This window comes from Muscardinus avellanarius (assembly GCF_963383645.1).
Source record: "Muscardinus avellanarius genome assembly, chromosome: 1".
Lineage (NCBI taxonomy): Eukaryota > Metazoa > Chordata > Mammalia > Rodentia > Gliridae > Muscardinus > Muscardinus avellanarius.
In genome coordinates, this window is record NC_137786.1 from 79,336,491 (window position 1) to 79,354,873 (window position 18,383).

Below are 18,383 nucleotides of genomic sequence, written 5' to 3' on the forward strand. Positions count from 1 at the left end.
CATCACAGCTCAGCACAGATGAAGCAGGAAACACACACACATACCAAGTTCCAGTTTCTCTCCGAGGAGGAAAAGGGTTCATCTAGGTTCATAATATCCAATTTTTCCAAAGGCTGCCCAAAATACTGACTTCTATAATGCCTATTTCAATAAATTGATGGTGCCTGACTTGCCCTCCTGAGGCAATAAAGAACAAAGGAAAGCAGTTCTACCAAGACAAAACTTTTGAGAATCCCACAGAATCTCTAGCCAGGCGGATTGGGGTGGAGCTTGTTATGGTTTGGATTTAAAACATCCCCCAAAGCTCTTGTGTTAAGTAATGCAGCCAAGTTGGGAGGCAGGGCATGACTGGCGGTAGGTTGCTGGAGGCGTGGCCTTGGGGACTGTCCCTCATCCCCCTCGCCCTCCCCCTCCTCCCCTCTTCTGCTTCCATTGAACCAAACATGGCTTTTCCTTCTCCACTAAGCCCTAAAGCTTTGCTACCATGGCCCCTGCCCAGGATAGAGATGATTATGCACCGACCTCTGTAATCATAAGCCCCATATAAATCTTTCTTTCTCTAAATGTTGCTTGTCAGGTATTTTGGACACAGCGACAAAGAAAGCTGACATAAACAGGGGTCTTCATTTCAAGGCCAAGAGAAGACTAAGAGAGGATCCTTCTTTTTCTAATGCACAGACACTAACACAGAGAGTTAATGAAGAGGAAGAGGTGGCAAATATGCCACAAATTTCTGACACAGAATTCAAAATAACCATCATAAAAGTGTTCGCCGAGGTTAGGGAAACTAGGCCATGCATGAATAAAGTGAGAATTTTAACAAAGGGTTAGGAAATATTAAAAGTATCAAATAGAAATTATGAAGCTGAAGAATACAATAACTGAACTGAAAGACTCACTGCAGGAGGTCAGTAGTATACTAGATCAAGCAGAAGAAAGGATCGGCAAAACCAGACAGTCACTGGAAATCATTCATTTGGAGGAGAAAAAATATGATAAAAAAAAAAGGAGTGAAGAAAGCTTAAGGGACTTACAGGATACCATCAAGTGACTCAACAGATGCATTAGGAAGAGAAAAGAGAAAGTAAAAGGAAAGAATGAGAAAGCTCATTCCAAGAAATCATGAATGAAAGTTTCCCAAGTCTGCAGAAGGAAATGAACATCCAGGAGGTAATATATCTACAGGACCCTAAATATGTTAGTTGGCATTCATAGCTGGGGCACAAATACTTGAGAAAATCAACTTAAAAGGAGGAAATGCTTATTTTGGCTCAATGGCAGGGTTTTCCATCACGGTGAGTTGTCTCAATTGTTTTGGGGCTCTGTGGAAAAGTAAAACATGATGATGGGGAGCAAATGATGTAGCAAACCTTCTCACCCATAGTACTCAAGAAACACAAAGAGAGGAAGAGGGTGAAGTCCCAACATCCCCTTCAAAGGCATGCCCCCAATGACAATATATATATATATATATATATATATATATATATATATATATATATATATATGTAGGTATATATAAGTATGTTATTAAACCAAGTGTTGGCAGGAATGTAGAGAAACTGGAAACTTTATGAGCTACTCGTGTTAATGCAAAATGGTGCAGCTGCTATCGAAAATACTATGGATGTTTCTAGAAAAAAATAATTTAACTACCTTATAATCTAATAATGCCACTTTGGATTACTTATCCAAAAGAACTAAAACCAGGATCTCAAGATATATTACTACCCCCTTGTTCACTGCAGAACTATTCATAATAGCCAAGATTTGAAAACTACCTAAATGTTTGCCAACATATGAACGCATAAAGAAAATGGTTGGGTAGCTCAATGGTAGAGCACTTGTCTAACATGTACAAGGCCCTTGGTTCCATCCCAAGCACTGTGACAGAAAGTAAAGAAGTAAGGAAGAAAGGAAGGAAGGGGAAAGGGAGAAAGAGGAAAAGGTTTAGTATATACACATAATGGAATGTCATTCAGCCTTTAAAAACAAGGGAAATTCTATCTTTTGCAAATAGATGATTGAACTTGAAAGAAAGACATGATAAGTCAAAAAAGTCAGTTTACAGAAGGACAATTGTTGCCTGATTCAGTTCTATGTGGTTGTCCAGAGGATGAAAGAAAAGAAAATGGAGAGTTGCCAATCAGCAGTCACAATCAAGAAAAATAGTGAAAACACCAATTGCTGGAGAGATGCAGAGAAATTGGATAACTGATACATTGTGGATGAGAATATGACATAGTATAGCCATTCTAAAAATCAGTGTAGCGACTTCTTAAAAACACTCAACTACCATACCATCCAACAATTGTATTCTTGGACAGTTATCCCAGAAAAAGGAAGACATGTTCACACAAAAATCTATATATGAGTACTTATTGCAACTTTATTCACAATAGCCCAAAGCTAAAAACAAACTAGATAACCTGTGGTATAGCATACATAGGATACTACTACTCAGCAATTAAAAATAAACCAGCTGTGGATAGAAGCAACATGAAACATTCAGCGCAGGACTATACTGATTGAAAAAAATCTATTTCCAAGGACGTATCTACAGTATGACTCTATTTATATAACATTTTGAAATGACTATAGAAATGGAGAACAGGTCAGTGATTGTCAAGTTTGAGGAGCAGGAGGGAGCAGAAGTAAGTAGGTGTGGCTATACAAGGGCATGGAATTCTATTCAGCCATAAAGAAGAACAAAATTATATCATTTGCAAAAAAATGGAAAGTCCTGGAGAATATTATGTTAAGTGAGATCAGCCAAGCACAGAAGGAGAAGGTACATATGTTTCCTCTAATATGCCCAAACTAGGAAACACAGAGGATATCAGTGGGACTCCAGATAATGGAGGGGAAATATCAGCAAAGTTTGAAGGGAAAGATAGGAGAGGAGGAAGGCTGATCTTGATTAATGAGGGTCTACATCTGAATATGTGTAAAATTATGAATATGACATGGTTAACCTGGACAACCATTGGTGGGAGGGGGGAAGGAGAAAGGGGGGGAGAGGGCACCAAATATAGATTAAATGTATACCATTTATGTTCAATAAAAATTTTGTTTAATAAAAAGGGCAGCTGAGAATTCCTTGTGGCGACGAAAGAGTTCTATATTTTAACTATGTCAGTGTCATCGTCTTGGTTGCGATATTCTGCTAGGGTTTTTCAAGTTGTTATCACTGAGGGAAGTAAGTAAAAGATGGCGCAGAAACTCTTTGTAATTATTTCCCGAATGCATGTGAATCTACATTATCTCAAAATAAAAAGTTTAATATTTTAAAGCAGCCCAACATATAGGATAGCCTTTTTATAAAACATGAAACAAACAATGATAAAAAGCCATAAAGATATCAAAAACGATAAATAAAACTATTCTTTCTAAAATAAGCAATTTGCAAATGCTAAAAACTATGAGCAAATATCTTTTATTTTGCTCATATTTTGCCGCACATATAATAAATTTTAAATATAACTTGTTTGCACATAGTAATGAAATAAATCATTAATGTAACAAGAATATAATAAGTATTGAAATTTATATTAAAAATTAGTAAAATTTTGAAGAGAAAAGATTTTTATTTATTATTATTTTTTTTTTTTTTGCAGGTCTGGGGATGGAACCCAGGGGCATTTGACCTCTGAGCTACACCCCCTGCCCTATTTTTTATTCTTCATTTTGAAACAGGGTCTTACTAAGTTGCAAAGGGCCTCACTAAGTAGCCGAGACTGGCTGAGAACCACAATCCTCCAGTCTCAGCCTCCCGAATGCTGGGATTACAAGCGTGCACCACCACGCCCAGCTAAGATTTTAAATTTTAGATAGCTACACATCAAAGGTTCATCCAGGGCAGTCACTGCTTAAGTAGACTTGTATGTTTTATTTCCATTAAATTATGTCGTAGTTGTAAAAAGAAAGATTAACCTGGTTGTGGTGGCGCACAATTGTAATTCCAGTACTTGCGAGACTGAGACCAGGAGGATTGCAGATTCTCATACAGCCACAAGCTACTTGTGAGACCTTCCATAACTTAGTGAGACCCTCTTTCAAAACAAAGAATAAAAATAGAGCTGGGGTGTAGCTCAGAGGTAGAATGTCCCTGGATTCAATTCCCAGTGAATGAATGAATGAATGAATGAATGAATTTGAAAAGAGTGAAAGTGAATTCAGTCTAAAATAGTTTCACTTTTTTCATAAGTTTGATATATACTGTGGTGTGTGTGTGTGTGTGTGTGTGTGTGTGTGTGTGTGTGTGTGTTCATGTCACACTTAAAAGGAGCATGCTCTATCTACCCAGGTTACATTTTACCAGACCTGTCTCAATACAGAGTCATTTCAAAATTAGAACAAAAAATGAATGAACTAACTTCGGTCTGGAGGAAAGAGAGAAAAAGAGAGAGAGAAGGAGAACTGTATGCATGCATGTACTATACAATTGGTCTAAATGTTTGGATTAAATTGAGTCATTGTTGTTAACTGGCTATTACTATTTAAAATGTGAACCAACAGTAGACTGGGAAGTGTTACACAGAGAGCAAATACTAACTGACTCATTGTTTAAGTAAAGTAATTGAATTTAGGAAGTAACTTGCCTGGTCAATTCAATCAGAGCAGACATTCTGATTGTGTTGTGGCCGGTATGTTTATAGAATCATGGGCACTGTGGATAATGGCATTAGTTTTTTTTTTTTTTTAAGATAATAAGTACCCCAGAAAATTCTTTTTTGGCCTTTTAGTAACCTCCCTGGACTTAACAAAATAACGTGAGAAACGTCGATGTGTTCATTCTTATTTTTCCTTCCTGCAGGTTAATTATTAAATCCCACTTTTATGTTCCATTCTAACTCCAACCAACCCATTCAGGCTTTCTCTGCTCATATTTAAGTGGGACTGCAACCTCCTATCTGGTCTCTGAATCTAGTTAATTTTCCCTCCAATTCATCCTGAGGACTGCACTTCTTTAAATCATCTTTCCATTTTCACCTCCTACACACCATCATGATTCAGTACTGTCAATTTCTTTAACCCTTCATACTCTCTTCCAATCTCCTATGACCCTTGGTTCCTGCAGTTCACCCCCTTTCAGACTTCATCCCAAGCAAGCGATTGTCCTCACATGCCCCATGATTACCCAACTCTGTCCTCTTGTCTAGGACTTTCCTGGATGAAAATGTTCCCTCACCAACTCCACTGCATCCTCTTTCAATCCTCCTCTCATCTCCAGGTTACTCATACTCCAAGACCCACTCAAGACCACCATCTTTTAGCCACAGCAGTACACAGTCCATTACTATTCCATCAAGATGGTGCTGAGTTATGCTCAGAATGAGTTAACCACGTGGCCCCTCATTCTTCTCTTATCCATTCACTCCACTTGTCTACTAACAGGTGCTGTGTCCTTAGTTATGCATAAGTTACTATACTCATTATAGTAGCTCTTTCACAACCCTTAGCTTCATTCTATGACTATGTATTTGGCAAATAAAATGGATCATGCCTTATCTCTTTTCCAGATTCCTGAGTATCCAGCATGCTGTGTTGTTGACATATCCTCACCATTAACATCACAAATACCAAAAATCAATTGAGCCACTTCTACCTATAGTTAGTATTCACCTTGGTACTGAAGACTCCAGGATGTAGCACAGTGATCACAGTTTAGGTGGGAAGGAAAGTGCCAGGGGAATGATATGCACCATGATGTCAGTGTTGAGAAGCAAGAACAATCCATCACTGAGCTAGAGCCTGACAGAGATGGCAGGGTTCATAGTGATTCACGTTTCTGTGGCGATCCACCCAGATCCCTTTGTGAGTGAGGGCTGATGCCCCCACTCCAGGCAGTTGGGAATATCAATATCATCTGTGAAAACTTCACTGGAACTGTCTGTGGCCACAGTGGACCGCCCTGTGCAAGATTACAACCTCCCCTAAGGATAACACAAAGCTAGTCAATAGCTTATTCAGGAAATGAAGTCTCCGGCTCCTTTGTCTCAATTTGAGTCAACTGTGAGGGGCCAGCAAACCTCAGAGCTCCTGCAAAGGGCAGCTGAGCCCCACTAGCAACTGCACTCTACCCAGTGCTACCTTGTCTTCTTCTGTAAAGTTTATCTCCCAAGGCCACTCTTTAATTAAACTTTGACATGCCAACTCTCTGTCTCACAGTCTGGTTCCAGGGAGACCAATTTTGCAGTAGTGGGGATAGAATCCAAGGGCATTCTACCTCGAAGCTACCCAGCCCTCTTTTCTTATTCTTTAATTTGAAACAGGGTCTCACTGAGTTGCAAAGGGCCTCACTAAGTAGCTGAGGCTGTCTGTGAACCGCGATCCTCTGGTGTCAGCCTCCCAAATGTTGGGATTATAAGCATGCACCACCAGACCCAGATTGTGTTCATGCTTTTAAAAGAAGGGCTTAGTGACCTATGATTATCAGCTTTGAACTACATAGACATACTACCTATGTCATTCTTATAAAATAAAGTTCTGGTTCAGAACACTAGTGAACAGACACCCTAACTCATCTTCTCTGAAGTTCCTGAAGTTAGCAGAAAATTTTATGTCTATCTTTCAGAAATGAAAAAACTGAAAAAGAGACATGAAGTGTCCAAAATCAAATATCTAAGAAATAGTGGCTCCAGGATTCGAATCCTGACCATCTCAATTGCATCCAGTGTTTATCTTATACCAGATAGTCTGGAATATGGTTTGGTTTTAAGAAAATAATATGGACAGCAATATAATCCTGCTGACCTTTCCCTTTGATTCTCTAACTTGTCTGGAATTAACATAGTTTGTTGTTTTTCTTAGAAATATACCTATAATATTTGCTGGGCATGGTGGCACACGCTTGTAATCCCCATGCTTGGGAGGCGGAGACAGGAGGATCACACAGGTTCGAAGCCAGCCGCGCTGGCTTAAAAGACCCTGTTTCCAAATTTAAAAAAATATAAAATAGGTCTGGGAATGTAGCCCTAAGGTAGAAGGGCTTCCAGGAACCCCAGTACCACCAAAAAAAAAAAAAGGAAATATACCTATTATATTTGATAGTTATAGCTTTGTTTTACAGTTATTGGTCTTAATTAGCCAATTAGTGTTTATACTCCCCTCGGAGCCCAGCTCAGAAGCACCATGAAGTAAATGCTGTGTTAATATATATTGGCTATGTTGGTGTGTGCAGAATTAACAGATGCTTTGTTACGCTAAGCCCATTCTAGTAAGGCCTCACATGAAGGACAAAAGATAATACTAATACACTGACCTTAAGAACAGGTTACTCTGGAAGGCATAGTGGAAATTCAAGCAAGAGCAAAAATGAACTGAACTATCCAACCTGCCCAGGAAAAGAATTTGGAACTATAGATGTCAGATGCTGCTGCGGTACCAATACTCAGCTAAGCCACTCACCCTCATGGCTAAGAGTAAGGAGAAGAGAAACTGGAAGTGCTGTTTCTGCACTATTCATTCTTGGGAAACATGGAAATGAGGACCAAGAAGAAAGTTCCCCCACCAGGGCACACGTACAAACACTAATCTTAGTCAAATGTAAAGCAAAGGCTTTTTCGGGGATGGAGGATGGGGTAGAAATGCTGCTGTCGGAAATGTGATGGGGAGTCAGCAAAAGAATTATGAGCAGCCATAAAATTAGAAAGCATGACTCTGTACAGATCCAGTCAGAATAGTTTTGTGATTTTCAATAGCAACATTCAACAGCCCAGCTGTGTGATGAGAGAAAAACATTGCAAGGATGACCCTGGGTGGAGAAAATTCTCTTTCCTTGATAGATTCCTTGTGCATGTTTGTAGATTGAAATATATACAACAAAGTGTCAACTAATCAGAAATATGAGCATACTGACTCCAAGTCCTTTTGTCCAATCACACAGGTGGAGTAGCAAAGCTGCTAGGAGCAAAATCCCTAGAAATGAATAGGCTTGAGTTTTAATCCAGTTCCAACTCCAATTTACTGTTGTCCCTAGGGACGTTATTTAACAGTATATAGTATTGTATACATGATACTACATGACCCTTAATTATGAAAATTAAATTAAAAAGGTACACAAAGTATTTAACATAGTGCTCATAAAGCTCTGAATAAATGCTAGATAATGATAAATAGAAAAGTTGGCACTGAAAAGAATGAATACAGCCAGGTGTGGTGTGGTGGGTGCATACCTTAAATTACAGGACTTGAGAGGCTGAGACAAGAGGATTACAGGTTCAAGACTAGCCTCGGCAACTTAGCGAGATTCCCTCAGCAACTTAGAAAGACCCTGTTTCAAAATATAATAGGGCTGGGGATGTAGCTCAGAGATAGAATTTCCCAGGGCTCAATCCCCAGTAACACACACACACATACACTCATACACGTACTCACACACGTATACACACACACGTACTCACACATGTATATACACACACACAGACACACATACACACAAAGTACTACTTATTTTGTACCTCGTGATAATTAACTCAGAGGTTATTAAACTAATGCATAATAAAATACAACTTGCCTGTTTATTGTTTGTTCCCAGTAAGACTGTACATTTCCAAAAGGTAGAGACCTTCTCGGTTTGGGATAATTCTTGCCCAAATACAATAAGTCAAATGGGCTTCAATCAATGAATTAATCAGTTTACTAACTGAGCATAGATGACACTGACCTAGGACAGTGATCTCAGAAATACTTTATTAGAAATTTAACCTTATGTTTCCAGATCACTCTACAATTTACCACAAAATCACACAACATAGAAAATGAATCTGAATTCCTACAGTTAGATGCCTCTCCTTCCTCAACCAAAAGATAAGCTGCTTCCTTGTTATTACTGTTAAATCATCCTTCTATTCTGTTGCTTATCTCTGCTGGTCCTGAAAAAAAATCCATCTTCCACTGGCCAGATTAAGAAAAATGATGGCTTGTATAATATGTGAGTGTGTCCATTGTCAACCGGATCTATCCCCACTTCCTGTTGAGATTTTCTGCCACTATACCCAGTGACTATTCATAATCGCCACTGTGATTGCCCTCTACAATTTGACATCTCTATCAGATTCTTAAATCCCTTTATAACTTTCACCAAATAGTATAACCAGTAACATGGAAAGTGGCCATCTGTTACCTTGGTCCTGAAATTGTGATTAGAGAAAGTAGAAAAGTATTTATTTGGTAAAGTTATCACATTGGAAGCAAAACTCTTTCAAAAGTATTTTCTAAGTAAAAATTGTGAAAGGCTAACTGGATGCCAGGTGGGCAAAAATAGCTGAGATAGGAGATGCTATGTTTGCCGTTAATTGACATGATTGTGTCAGATTTTTCAGCTTTTCGGGCTCATTTTTGTTTTTTGAATACATGAGAAATGACTAGAGGCCCTCACATCTGCTTTTGCAAACTGTTGTTTACTGGAAACAGCTTCTTTAATTTAACATTGGTTGACTGTGAGAAATATTTATTTTCTTATCTCTCTTTCTAGTAAATAATAGATATCACCTACAAATGGCTGAGGCAATCCTACAGGCTTTGTAATTCAAACACTGAATGACAATCTGTCTCCTCGGTGCACAGGGAGTTGTTCCCTTGAATCCTCCAAAAAGGCCCAGCTTTGAGAATATGCAGCTGGTAGAATTTAAGATCACATTTGCTGTGCATATCCAGCTATTTTTCTTTCCAGTGTGTTTCTTGAATTCAGCCTTAGAATGCATCTTCATCTACAGTAGCTTTTGTTCAGGAGTTAAGCAGGGTGAATTTCAAAATTACAATTAAAGACATCCTTTTAAAAAGTAACTCATCCTGTTGCCTGAATTAAATAATTTATTTATCTTATTGATTTTGTTCCAAAAGCACTTCTCTAATAATACAAAGGAAGAGGTTAACTTCCAAACTATTGATTTACTTTAAGTTCAGCCACATTTCAAAAATTAGAAACATTACATTTGGAAAAGTGTAGTTCAGAGGTATAAATCCCTTGGGTTCAATCCTCAGCCACACACACACACACACACACACACACACACACACAAATTACTTTTAGCTAAACTCAGTGGCATGTGTCTGTAGTCCCAGTGACTCAGGAAGCCGAGGCAGGAGGATCATAACTTTTAGGTCATCCCATTCAACCCAGTAAGACCTCAAAGTAAAAAATAATAAAAGGATTGTAGCTCGGTGGTTAAAGCTCCAATATTACACACACACACACACTCTCTCTCTCTCTATGTATACATGTGAATATATAATATATATAATATTAGGGGTGATTAAACTCATATTGCCTCAAGAGTAATGTAATTTGGAAATAGATGATAGATGGATAGGTAGATAAATAGATGATACCACACAAGCTCAGAAACAAGGGTGTTCTTCTCAAGAGAAGGCATTTTTGTAGAATTGGGTGAATAAGCCCTATTGCGTGTGGTAATAGACTGCTCAGATAGGAGTTAATTCAAAGATGGAAAGTAAACACATGCTCCCTAGAGAAACTATATGCACATAAAAATAATCAGCATCCGCATGTCCAAAACAAGCTGCCATAATGAACAGTCAAGTTGCCTAAAGTATATGTCCTTTGTGGAAAGAATGCCGATTCCCCAAAAGACTTATTCCCACTAAGACTTCACCTAGCTTTTTCGTTGTTGTTATTTCTTTTTGAAGAGCAATTATAAACTTAAAAAAAACATTCAGCTATGATTCTGTTATTGTTTCAGTCTTTGAAATCATCTTACTTATACTACAGATTCTGCCATAAGTCAGTCAAATGGTCCTCTAGGAGGCTGCTGGAATATCATTAACCCAATTAGAGCAGTAATTGCCCCGGCAGAATGCCGGTAGTTTCAGTGAGTTAAAGTGTCTTCCAAAATGCTATGTATTTAGAAATGGGAATTTTTTTTTAGACATGATAAACATTCTCAAATCAGTGAAATAAGCATTCACACAAAGCCTGCTAGATGCCACGCACCATATTAAATAGTCAAGGAGTCAGCCAGGAACATTACATTAAAAAAAAAAAAAGAAGGTAAGAAATGAATAGAAGTAGCTTTTAGAACAACACAATATACATCAGGGCTTAAACAATGCATCATAGAAATAAACAAAGAAAGGTGTATTTAGTTCCAGATATGTATGAGGGTTAGAGGAGGTCTTCAGCTGGGAAAAAGGCTTATTTACTATGTCATTACTTTAGTGAGTTTTTCTTTTTTTGTTGTTTTTACAATAAAAATAAATGTCATCCAGAAAGTCTCAAAGGCATAAATAACCAATTAAATTCAACCAAAACCTGAGGCAAGCAACTTTTTTTGACCCAAAGAGTCCTGGCCAACTCAAAGTTCCTCTAGATGTATCTGTCTCATGGTGGCACTGCCAGGTCACTTTGGCTAATTGGGTTCGAGACAGCTTTTGGTGCTCTGACCTAAACATCCTGAGGAAACCTATATCCCACAACCACTGGTGCAAACCAACTTAGAGATCAACTCTCAACACAAAAGCCTCAGAGCCCACATGCAGTGGCCATCATTGAAGTACCACTGTCTCCTTCCTAACACTGAAATGTTAGCAGACATAAAAATCTTATTCTTCCCAGGAGTTTTTGAATCATATGAAATTTTCATGAAAACTACCTTTGTAAACATTAAAGCAATGAAGTAATATTGAAAAACAAAAATTGTAGATTTGTCCTACCTGTCTCTAATTGCACTGTTATACCTTCCTTTTTCTCTTTTTTATTGTTTTCTTTTTTAATCACAGAAGACTTGCTTCTGCCCAAGTTTTGGAAATAGAGTTTAAATTGGAAAAAAAAAATTGAATTTGAGAGAATCAATTACATAATATCCCAATAAAAATCAAGCACTAAATTTTCAGAAAGGTGCAACAGTGTTCTCCTTTCCCTAAGTGCTTAGTTTGCAGTTCTGACAGTAATGTAATAATTGCTTTCCTGATCCAAATAGCAATCCTTAATATTTATCGCCAGAATGCCAAGTTAGATGACCTGGCCACCTCCTCCTTAACAACAGCAACAACAATGATCTAAGGTCTGGTCAGGCTTTGATGAAACAAGTTGAACTGAAGGGAGCCTCCTTCCGCCAACACAGAAGCAATGTGTTTTCTGTCTCCACTAAACTTCCACAAATTTGTAATTTATTTGGAAGAATATGTTACAGATAAGCAAAAAAAAAAAAAAAAAAGACAGGAAAAAAAAAGGCATCTGGAAGCTTTCTTGCCAAATGGTAACTTTCTGGAAGGTTCCTCATTTAGATGTAATTTCTGGAAAATTTCTTGATTAATACAAATCCGTGAACAAACTTAAAAATGATGGCTTTGTTATTGCTTTGGCACAATATGTTAACAACACTGTGAGTGCTGCCAAAACTCTGAGAGTTCTTTCATGCGGATTATGGTCTTGTTTACATATCCAGCTGTACTGAGGCCTTGTCCATGGTGGTAACCTAACAATGTTCCCAGTGGGGGTGCCCATTAGGGGAGGGGAGACTAACTGAAGTTTAGTTTGTTTAAATTGAGCAAGAATGCACAGCGGCACTCAGATCTGTGGGGAATGCGTTGGAAACATACCCTTTCTGGGATCTGTTTTCATTTATTTAAGGGGGATGTTTGCATTGCTCAAAAATTGCGATACACAAACTTGCCATGCAAAATGCCTTCCAAATGTTTACTGTGGTCTATACAGAAGTGAGTAGAAAACACAAATAGTACTAAATTGGAGTAAAATGCTAAGTGAAAAAGTAATTGCTGGCCTCAGTCATTTTTTGCTAATTACGAACCCAAACCATTTCCTGTTAATGTATATGTGTGCATATCTGTATAAAGTATATATTCCCAAGTGTGGCCATTTAAGTTTATGATAGAAAAGAGAAAGCTCGCTGAAGAATATGAATTTGGAATTGTGGGAAGTCATTTTCCATTAATAGGACATTTGTGCAAATATTTTGATTTTGTTGGTTTGCACAGATTTGCATACATGAATTTCATTGGGGTTTTATTTTGTGGATTCTAATAACAAAATAATAATTGCTTTTTAAAAATCAAACAGTTATGAGAAACAATTATAGCTTTTCCATTTTTTATAAAAGGAGGAAGAAGAGGAAAAATTACCTCTACAATTCTGATGCCCATAGAGTCTATAAATGAAAACAGTCCATTCCAAAGAAACTTTCACTTTTATGTTTTTTTTTTTTAATTCTTTCTGGTAAGAGAAAATCAGGGGTAAACTAAGGAGCTCTCAGCCCACCGACACTATCACTTAACTTTTACATAAAAGCACCTCACCAAGTGTTTCCAGTCTCATACAAACTGAGAGTGCTTACGTTACACTGAACAAAAAGGCACTGAGGTTTAAATGGACCTACTGGTTATCATTTAGGTCAAAATAAAATTGTTACTGGAAAATTCTGAATTAACACAGTTTTTAGTTTTTCAAATTACATCTTAACTCATTTTGGTCAAAGTAATTTTCATCAGAGGAATTTGTTTTTTTAGTTTAATAAAAAGTGAAATTCAGTATTTTCCCCAAAAGTCTTTTTTTGCTTCTAAAAATGTAGAATACATAATTTTATATAATATTATCTTTGATATCAGTGGATAAATTTAATTAAATATATTATGTTTTCTTGTTCTAGCATAGAATCTCACTAATAGACAAAAGGAAAATAGTTGTCGATTTTCTATGGAAAGACTGAGTCTTTTTGTGTGTGATCTTAGCATTCCCACATGCAAATGACGTGTTTGTATCTCTGTTTGCAAAGACACAATGTATTCTCCACACTTTGTACTGAGCTTCAAGCTTAGGAGTGAAGGACAGATCAATGATATAGCAGTCATTGATTTTCAGGCCCATCTTTCTTTTTCCTAGAAATGAATTTTATACTCTCACATTTTTTTTCCCAGTACAGGGAATTGAACACAGAGGCATTCTACCTCTGAACTACACCCCCAGTCCTAGTTTTAATTATTTATTTTAGAAACAAGGTCTCACGAAGCTATGGAGGGCCTCACTAGGTAGCTGAGGCTGGCTGAGAACCTGCCATCCTCCTGTCTCAGCCTCCAAGTACTGGGATTATAAACTTGTACCACCACGCCCAGCTTATACACTCACATTTTTAAACAACAGTCTCATATCTTAACTTAGTTTCTAAGTCAATCTAAAAAGTAGAAGGCAATATAATAAACTATAAAGGTAAAAAACCCAGTACTGTGCACCTTAGTTTTTAATACCGACTTTTCTTCTACATGCCGCTGAACAGCTACACCCCTCGCTCCCTGTGCCTGGGCTTCCTTCTCTGTAAAAATAAGCCTAGAATGGTAGCTTTTCTATTGAATTGTTTGGAGGCTAAAAATGAAATAATAAATGTTTAGCACTGAAAACAAGCTGTGGCATTAAGTAAGCCCCTTATAAGTTGTATGTGCAGAGATAGTACTGGATAAATTAGGCATAGTTGAGTTAATTTTTAAATTTCTTTTAGTATTTTATGTGACTTAAAACAGCTGGTAGAGTCGGGCGTGGTGGCACATGCTTGTAATCCCCGCGCTTGGGAGGTGGAGACAGGAGGATCGCGCAGGTTTGAAGCCAGCCATGCTGGCTTAAGATACCCTGTTTCCAAATAAAAAATATATATATATAAAATAGGTCTGGGAGTGTAGCCCGGAGGTAGAAGGGCTTCCAGGAAATCCAGTACCAAAAAAAAAAAAAAAAAACAGCTGATAGAGGAATATTTTTAAATATCAAAGACCTGTTGACACAGTATTACTAAAAGTATTTTATAATTGTTCTGATAATATCAGACAGCCAAACTCAGAAATATTTAGAAACTATTAATCTGTGAGTGACAAGCCTGACTAAAACACTTAGAAGCAAGCTTTCTGATATACTATTTTTAAAATTCTCGCAGGGAAAACACTGTGAAGTTAAAACAGAACAAGGAATAGATTGTGACATAATCCTATGGACCTATAAATAACATTAGTAAAGATGAGTGCAATATCCCGATAGTTCCAGAACATTGTGTTTAGTATATAATTACTCTTCACTGTTAACTATATTCTTCCTTTTAAGGTACAGAATATATTCTCTATTGAGAACTTATAGTAAATACTATTGCTAAATAAATTCATTTTTAAGAAACACTCTTAATACTTACAAGAAATAGTCAAATGTATCTATACTCTGACAACTGGATTTTCTGAAAATTACGTCGCCCAATGGAGCTTGAGTGAACCAGCACCAAGGATAGCCACTCTGGACATCTGGGCCACCTCTTCTCCTCGTGATCACTTATGCCTTGGTAGAGACCCAAGCCATTTTCCTAAATGAGCCCCGAGCAGGGAGAATAGGGCTTCACAAGTTGGTTTCCAATTCTGTTTGTTCTTTGCTTCCCATGATGGCTGATGACATAGGGTATCAGGAAAATTAGAAGTCCTTAAAGTTCTTTGATGTTTAAATTTTAAGGAGTGAAAGATGAGATGGATGGTTCTTGTTTTCTAAAGATGAATAATAGAATTTCCTTAGTCACTCACTGGACTAAACCATTTAATGAGCCACACTGGATATTTTTAAGTACCTATTAGATTATAATCACATCAGCTTTCAAATAATTCACTCTAATTTTGCTCAAACCAGCATTTTATATTTAGTAATGAGCGTGTTTAAATTGTGACACCTTCTGATGGAAGCTGAGAAATTTCGGGTGCCAAGTTATAGAGGCATGTCTGAGAATTTTTTTTTGGGGGGGGCAGCTCTTTCTCCTAAAATTACAAGCTTACCCCGTCACATTGTCAAACCTTTGTACCCCATTATATTATAAATGTTTATCAAACCAATATTTTTCTAAATGCCCTTTCCCTACGCTATTCTTTCATTTGTATCTTCCAAGAATGGAAAACTATTTCTTTACTCTTTAGGATTCAAACTTGTTTGGGACAGAAAAAAATAAAAGCATTCTTTACCATAGCAGTGAATCATTCCTAGCTGGAGGCAGCCTTTGTTTTCAGTCACCGGTTAGACTGCACTTTCATAGCCTAGTGCCTTCTATCAGAGTCTCCTGATATATTCACATAAATGATGGAAGATGCATGAGACGTGAAGGTGACATGTACAGTCTCCAGGAGAAAGCTGATGCCCCGTTGCTCGCTAAGAAACCATCCTGGCATTAGCTGTATATGCAGCCATCCGCTGCCCTCCCAGCTGGAAGGAAGGTGCTAGGCAGCAGCTGCCAGCAGAAAGAGAGAGGAAAAGGGGGTGCTGTCTCTCCAATTCACAGAAATAAAAATTGTTAATGAAAATCCCCAGTGTCCCGCACTGATAGCAGCATTCTTTCCAAGACTTTTGACTTCACTTCCTTGAAACTTCTTTTGGCTTCTGGCTTATCAGTTTCAGGGCAATGTATTACTCAGCCACCGCCTGTGAAGTGAACCAGAACAATTTGAGGTTAATTCACCTCTCCCAGCAATCATAAAAGTTTGTTCATTCCTAGATTCAACAATGAAATCGTTGCTGATTAGTCCAAGTCAAAAATCTGCACTTTGGTCATTTCAAAACGATTTAATTACCTTTTTCTAATGCAGCATATATGCCCCATTTGCCAAGACAAAAGAGCCATTATTCAAAGGGGGAAAAATATTGCTGCAGCAAGCACAGTAACTTTTAATGTTTTCATTGCTGAACTGTCAAAATGTGAACATTCTACCCCCTGAAAAAAATGAAAGTAGAGAGCTATAGTATAACCTTCACTTTTATAGTAAGAGGTTTCTAGAATATGACAAAGAAAACATAGCAATTTCAGCCAGGTCATAATTTAGTATAAAATAAAACAAGACATTTAAACCCGAGAAAGGAAAAAAAAATCTGAGAGTAGTAGAACTATCAAACTATGTGTGCAATTTCCTTGTGCTCAAATTGCATTTTCTCCCTTCAGTGTTACACGGAGCAGGGTCTTGCCCTCTAGATTAGAGACTTTTGCATTAGAGGAAACTAGGTTATGTCTTCCACTGTCAGAGACAGAAATTATGAGCTGGAGTGCATTTTAGCCAGTCACTCTGAAAAATGTTAGCCCAAGGGGGTAATAATTAGAACTGTTTTTGTCAGGTGACAGCATTTTAAGCAGTGATACATCTGAGAATCTAGCTGAGGGGTTTAATATAAATATAAATATTTTTTTCAGTCAGCATTGTGGTTTGATTTTTTTTTGCATTTTATGTCAAAAGTAAGCACTTTTCAAGAATTATCAGCTAAAATGTCCTACAGTTTAGCATGATGGTGACCTGATAATATAATAGCCAGTATAAAATGATACTCAAGCAGTCTGAGAACTTAATGCATAAAATTATAAACTAAGTCATTATGAGATTATCGTGTGTTTGCAGACCCAAATAACTAGTCTGTGTCGATTGCTTAGAGGAGTCTAAGCACAAACACATCACCACTTTACTTTAAAATTTTTAGTTAAGTAATTTCTTAATGCAATTTAACATGGTAGTTTATATAAAATGATATAAAATATATAGGAATGTACTTTGTGGGTTTTGAACTGCTTCAAAGTGGTTTAGCACCTCTGGGGTTCAGGTTCCCACAGCTGGGTGAGTAAACTAAGAGATCTATTATTATTTATTAAGTTGTCCAAATCTAAATATACCCCTTTTTGACAAAAATGGATCATTTTAATATTTGTACCCGATACAAAAGCATTATGGAGAGATGGGGATGAATGGAAACAATCTTACATCTTTTAGCTTATAAACTTTAATAAAGACTCTCCTTTTGTTCCTACAATAACCCTATCTTCACAAATAAATGAATCAAATTCGATTACGAGGCTCTCCAAACAAAAGCTCATGCTTTCGTTGGATTTTTAAAAATACTGCGAGACCTTCTCATCATAATATAAATAATGAATGGCTATAGAATAAACCATTTCTCCTTAAAATTATCTTTACTATTTTATATCACATGAAACAACAAATAGTGATGATTCAAAAGTAAGTAATTTTCTGGGACTCTTCTCTTTTACATATAGTGGATCGTATGAAATCTTACACATCCTATTTTAAAAAGAGCTTACCTGTATAATTGTTGTTGGCCTTCATTACAACCAATTAGGAGCATTACTTCTTTACAATATAGAAACCATGATATGTGAAAGAATACATGTGTCCATGGTGTGTGTTTCTCTCTACTATGTAACACCTCAAGTTGTTATGCATACTCCTATTGTTATCTTCCAATTTGGACTTTAAATTGCTGGAAAAGCCTGCTTTAAATTCTTACAAGGCTGAATTTCCTTTCTCAAGGATTCTCACCACACCACCACCACCACCACCCTTTCCCAAGATGCTATCTGGATATTAAAGGATGCTCTCAAGTCCTTGTGGCGACGAAGGAA